At 41.3% G+C, this 6,682-nt stretch overlaps 1 long non-coding RNA gene across 1 annotated transcript; it reads left to right on the top strand.

The window, feature by feature from the left end:
- Positions 1-2,385: 2,385 nt before the first annotated feature.
- Positions 2,386-6,247, top strand: LOC141017708 (uncharacterized). Its single transcript, XR_012180672.1, has 3 exons — positions 2,386-2,633; positions 3,090-3,263; positions 4,428-6,247. It is a non-coding gene; the product is annotated as an uncharacterized lncRNA (long non-coding RNA).
- The last annotated feature ends 435 nt before the right edge of the window (positions 6,248-6,682 follow it).

Below are 6,682 nucleotides of genomic sequence, written 5' to 3'. Positions count from 1 at the left end.
TAATATGATGTGAAAGTTGTGTTGACACTAAACTGCAGACATCAGCTGATATTATACTGATCCACACTGAGTGTCTTAATGCTGAAGTCTGTTTTCTTCTTCTGTGGTTTAGTCCATTGACTGTGGCAGAGCAATGTTGAGCTGCACATTTAAAACCTTCATATAACAACATGAATAATTCACTCTGAACATCCTCAACTATTGATTTTCATCTCAGATTACAAATCATGTTTTTTAAATGTTTTTTAAAGTGATGAGAAAAATACATACTACAATGAAAAGTTAAATAATCTCTATTTTAACTATCAGACAATAACAAATATATTCAGAATCGTCTTTTTACAACATTTTAATGAAGCTTTGTGACGTTTATACTGACTGAATATTTAAATTGTGAAGTTTCATCATTTATTCTTTATTCAGATTGTGGAGCTGCAGTTTGTCAGAGATCAGCTGTGCTTCTCTGGCCTCAGCTCTGAAGTCCAACCCCTCCCATCTGAGAGAACTGGACCTGAGTGACAACGAGCTGCAGGATTCAGGAGTGAAGCTTCTCTCTGCTGGACTGGAGAGTCCAAACTGTCGACTGGAGACTCTGAGGTCAGTTCATGTGTTTCTGTGTATCTATAAAATGTCATTAATTTACATGTTTTGCTCTCTCTCTCTCTCTCTCTCTCTCTCTCTCTCTCTCTCTCTCTCTCTCTCTCTCTCTCTCTCTCTCTCTCTCTCTCTCTCTCTCTCTCTCTCTCTTGCTCGACCACACACTCTCCACACACAGCACACGTGTGGTTGTTTATCTCAACAAGGAAACTAGCTTTACTTGAGAAAGGCTGCAGGCAGCGAGACAGAAGACTGCTGAAAGGCAGAAAGTGAAATGTTACTTCAGAGCGTGGAGGACGAGACGACTCTGGCTGTTCCCACTGACCAATCAGTGGTCTGCAGTGTGTTAGCTCCACCTTTTAGCGTGGGATCAGTGCATCAGTGAAGCTAAACGTGTTCATAGCTGTTTCAGACAGCCAAAGGTGGAGCCAAGAGCTGCTGGAGGCTCAACAATGGGTTAAATATGGAGGGAACTTCTCACATGTTCTCTCCTGGAAGACATTGGTAGTGTTTCACTCAGTTCATATTTCAAAGTGACAGAAATAGTTGTGTAACAAATGAAAAAGAGCTGAGAGAGAAGTTGAAACCTGGGCTCTGTCTCACCTGCACTCAGCTCACCAATCACAGAGTGAGGAAGGTGTTAATGTTTGTTTGTCACTTTTGTAAAGTGACAGAAGTTGTTGGACACAGACCCCCTAATCTGACATCAGAAAGGTGTGGCCCCCCGCAGAGATTTAAACCTCTGAAAAGAAAGTGTTGAATCTCTGAAAAAAGGAGGTTGGATGATGTTGAAGTCACGTTGGACAAAAGACACATGAGTGTGATGTAATCTCTGATTCAACACACTGCACGTGTTGAATGTGTGAAACTCTGAAGACAAACTTTAATAACATGAAAATATTACACTGCTGATGAATTATAAGTGCGACACAATTATCTCACACATACTGTTGTTGTTCTCACATGTTTAAATCCATTTGAATATTTACTTTAAACCGGTTAATACTTTGAAAACATTATTCAAACTGTTTAAATCTTAGTTTTCATGTCATCAGCTCTGAAGGGGATTTGACCACATAGATTCTGTCCTGATTCACACTGAGCATCTTGTTCTGCTTCATATTTAAAACATATCTAATATAACATCAAACATTCAGCACTGTTTTATTCTCCATCAACCTCTTCATCATTGATTTGCACTTTTCCTTCTTGCTTCTGAAAGTAAAAACACAAACATTGTGTTTTCTTCTGTCAGACAACAACAAACGTGTGTTTGTTCCAAACCTTTCTGATGATATGTGACGTCTGTACTGACTGAAACACTTCAGCTCAGGATGACTTTTATCTGAAAGCTCCTGTTGCTGAGAGAGTTGATCTTTGAGTCTCGTTCCCGACCCGTCAAATACTGACGCTTTGGGACGGCGGCCGACCCGACCTACAATCCCAAAGCGTCAGTATTTGACGAGTTGGAACGAGACTGAAAGTTCAACTATCTTAATAACAGGAGCTTTAAATAGCAGAATCAAATGTTCCATCAGTTTCTGTGGGTTTTTATTTGGCTGCACAACATGAGTTTGTACAGATGGAGCCTCTGGTGGAGCTGCAGAGTTTAAGAGGTGACATCACTACGTCTTTATTGAAGCAGCAGCACGTTGTCATTAATATTAATGAGAGCTCTGTTTCACTTTGTGTGTTTGACAGTGTTGAACCTGCATCCTGTTGGGTTCAGGTGTTTGGAGCTTCATTTTCTAAACGTCTACATCCTGAACCTTCTTCAGCTCTGAACAGATTATTAAACACTGAATGATTTCAAGCAGGAACATTAAAGTCTTTTAAACTGACATCATTTATTCTTTATTCAGATTGAGGAGCTGCAGTTTGTCAGAGATCAGCTGTGCTTCTCTGGCCTCAGCTCTGAAGTCCAACCCCTCCCATCTGAGACAGCTGGAGCTGAGTGACAACGAGCTGCAGGATTCAGGAGTGAAGCTTCTCTCTGCTGGACTGGAGAGTCCAAACTGTCGACTGGAGACTCTGGAGTCAGACACCATTTTTTACTTCTGTGCTCAGATGAATATGATGTGAAAGTTGTGTTGACACTAAACTGCAGACATCAGCTGATATTATACTGATCCACACTGAGTATCTTAATGCTGAAGTCTGTTTTCTTCTTCTGTGGTTTAGTCCATTGACTGTGGCAGAGCAATGTTGAGCTGCACATTTAAAACCTTCATATAACAACATGAATAATTCACTCTGAACATCCTCAACTATTGATTTTCATCTCAGATTACAAATCATGTTTTTAAAATGTTTTTTAAAGTGATGAGAAAAATACATACTACAATGAAAAGTTAAATAATCTCTCTTTTAACTATCAGACAATAACAAATATATTCAGAATCGTCTTTTTACAACATTTTAATGAAGCTTTGTGACGTTTATACTGACTGAATATTTAAATTGTGAAGTTTCATCATTTATTCTTTATTCAGATTGTGGAGCTGCAGTTTGTCAGAGATCAGCTGTGCTTCTCTGGCCTCAGCTCTGAAGTCCAACCCCTCCCATCTGACAGAACTGGACCTGAGTGGAAACAACCTGCAGGATTCAGGAGTGAAGCTGCTGTCTGAACTTGTGGAGAGTCCAAACTGTCGACTGGAGACTCTGAGGTCAGTAGAGAGTTGGAGTCAGTCCATGCTGGTTTCAGCAGTATTGTAATAAACACAGTCAGTATCAGAGTAAAGATCCAGCATTTCCTGCTTTCCTCAGTGAAGCTGTGAGAGGAGAACGGTGACAGGCTTCAGGATTGGACAGAAAGAGATAGAGGGGGAACAGTCAGCCAATCAGAGGAGCCAGAAGCTTGTTGTGATCGTGTGTTTGAGTTGAAGTGAAGACGACTGTTGTTGTTGTGTTCATGTGTACAGGAAGTAAAGCTGGATCACAGCTGACAGCATCACAGGATGTGTAGAGACAGTGTCCTCATCCATCAAACTGTTGTAGCATCAAATCTCTGTTCTCTCATTTCAACACTGAACAACTGATCAGTCCATCTTTGTCACAGCTCTCAGGTCTACGGTGGCCCTGAAGGTCAAAACACAACAACATCCCACAAAACATCAAACTGTCACCAGAGACTCTGGTTCTGTCCAATAACAAACAAGAACGCCGTCCCACCTTTTCCATAATCTGAAGTGTGGTTGTGTTTTGACCTTCAGGGCCACCGTACAGATCGCTCTGACTGAAGCCTGCACATCACTGACTCTTATTTCAGAGAACCGCGGTTACATTTAGTAACCATGTGGTCTCCTCACAGACCAGAACCTCTGCTGAAGTCCAGTAACCACAGCTGGTGTTGACTGTTCAGTCTCTGTGTGAACATGTAGGAGCTTTAACATCAAATATTTATCTGTCCGTCTGTCTTTAGTTTTATCCAGATGCTTTTACAACAGACTCCATATTTACATGTTTGTAATATTTAAAGCAGATGAAATGTTCAGGTGTGACTGAGACTCTGGTTTTTAACAGCAGTGAATCATCATCAGAGTGTTTCTGCAGTGATGATGCGTTCAGGGACTCTGAGCAGTTTATTTCACTGTGTGCTTGAGTGAAACCTGCAGAGTAAACACACTTGATGTGTCTGCAGGTCTGTGAGCTTCACTCCAACACGTTAACATGAGCTGAAAGGAAGCTGCTACGCTACACAGCCGCTCCACTTGTGGTCTGAACAGGACTGAAGTCCTGCTGGTCTTTATATCACTGACTGACAGCTGATGGAGGGAGTCTCTGTAGACACTCATGTATCACTTCTGCTGTCTCTCTGCTTCTCTCATCAGGTGGGATTGATCTCTGTCAGAGTGATGAGAAAGGTGGAGGTGTTGAGAGGATCAGCTGTGTCCTGATGATCCAGAGAGGTTGAAGCAGCACCATCAGCTGGTGGGTGGAGAGGCTCTGACTGGGCGGAGAGGAGAGCTTCATCCAGCAGTGACTGACGGACCAATCACAACACGTGGAGATGATGTCGGTGCTGCAGTGTGAACTGCTCTGAGATCAGCTCCACTGTCCAGTCCAGCATCGTCCCTGTTTCCTCTGGATGTTGTAGGGACACATGTCCCTCGCCTCTGCTTTTAATTGAGGCTTTGTCTTCTGAAAGGCAAACACTCCTCTACAGATATGAGCTCTCCTCTTCACCTGGCAGGGAGGACGTTGTTGTCTTTACAATAAAACCGTGGAATAGATGATTCCCAGGAGACCATCTGTCCTTATTTACAGCTCTACACACCATTTGTCCTCTTTCCCCCTCAAGACAGAAACACTCCTTTCCTTCAGGTCCATCGAGGTTCATCATCAAATGAATCCACTCTCCAGACATCAAGAGGAACAGACAATCTTGTGTTATAGTTTCATGTCTTTGCAGTTGTGTTAGATTAACAAAGTGCTGACAATTGTTCTCTGCTGATCTAATTAAAACACACACACACATTCCCACAGTGAAGGTCTGGTGACGCCCACCTTCTTGGAGTAATCTTGGTTGACAGCTTAATAATTTATAGTTGTGTTGTTCTTATCTTTTGCGCTCCACTGTGAAGTTCTCTACACTTCTCCAGATTTCAACACGGTTCTGAACAGCTATTAAACCAGAACCTCATCTTCTGAATTTTAACAGATTATTAAACAGGCAGAAAAGTTATTCAAACTGATTTTTCTTACACTTCCCTACGATTAAGATTGAGTGAGATGAATGTAATGTGTAAAAACGCCCTGTGGTGAGTCCTGGTATGATCGGGACAAACTGTTCAATCATGTCGTTAATACGTTTGGATTATTACCAGTGAATGTCTCTGATGTGCCCTGTTTAACAAGTATCAAGCTGGAACTAAAAGAAATATGAGTGGTGACTTCTACTGTATAATCAAGTGTGTTTAGATGTTCTGATCCAGTTTTAATTCCTTTGTGGATGTTAAAGTGGTTTTAATAATGACATATGATTTGGTGTTGGACAAAGTCCACATATGAAGCCGTGGTGACATTCTGGGGAAGGTGAAGCGGTTTAGCAACGTTTCAAACTCTAGTTTAGTTTGAGTCTGTTCCTGTGAAGTTTCCCACTTGTTATCTCCTCTGAGACAAACAGCGGCCGCCCTGCCCCCAGGCCCGCCGCCACTCGAGACTACAAAACAGAGACATCACTTCTCTGCTCGCTCCAAACTTCAACTCTCTTCTCTCTCCAAACTCTTCTCTTCTTTAATGTTTCCGCTCTTTACTTTGAGACTCGCTTCAAGACAGCGATCTCTGCACAAAGTGCTCACGTGTTCATTTTCTCACTTTTATATTTATGGCTGTATTGATTCATCTCTTAAGTACTTCAACTTACATTAAGTTTCTACCAGAACGAAGTTCTGCTTTAATTAAGAGGAAGTGAACTTAATTGCAGCTTTTAGCTGAACAGAGATTCAGTCACTTTTGTTCCTATTAAAATGACTCTGGTCATATTTAAATGCTGTCACCCAACTAACCCGTGATCTCACCACCTGCACAGGTTCATATAACCGCATTACTTTACCGGGTCCACATTTCCACTTACCTGTTGTTGTTCCTTTAAATCGCCATTTCATTTATTTACCCTGAATTATCTAGTTAATAAACATATTTAACCGTATGTCGTCGTCTGTGCAGGTTTGTTTTTAATGTGGAGAACCGATGGAAACTGTGTAGAAGTCACTACTTCACTTATGAGATTGAATGAATTGATCTGAAATTGATTAGAATTGATACAAATTAACCTGGAATGTGATTAATTTCATCGGGATTATTCAAATAGATGAAACAGCGGAGGTGGTGCCCCATTAACGAGTGTTTTATTAATGGCCAGTGTAGTGGCCATTTGTCCATAAAAAACAAATTAAACTTTAAACCAAACAAAATCAAAAGGCCACTGATGCACCATGGGGATGTGGTTTAACGCAGGCAAAAGAAGATGAATGTCCAAACTGAATCCTTGCGTTTTGTGATGATTTATTTCAAAATAATAAAACAAACAAAAGAACAAAGAAAACCATGGCTGCTGCTTCCTCCTTTGCACTGGTAAAAAACC

This window comes from Pagrus major, chromosome 1 (genome assembly GCF_040436345.1).
Source record: "Pagrus major chromosome 1, Pma_NU_1.0".
NCBI lineage: Eukaryota > Metazoa > Chordata > Actinopteri > Spariformes > Sparidae > Pagrus > Pagrus major.
This window is presented reverse-complemented; position numbering and strand designations above follow the sequence as displayed.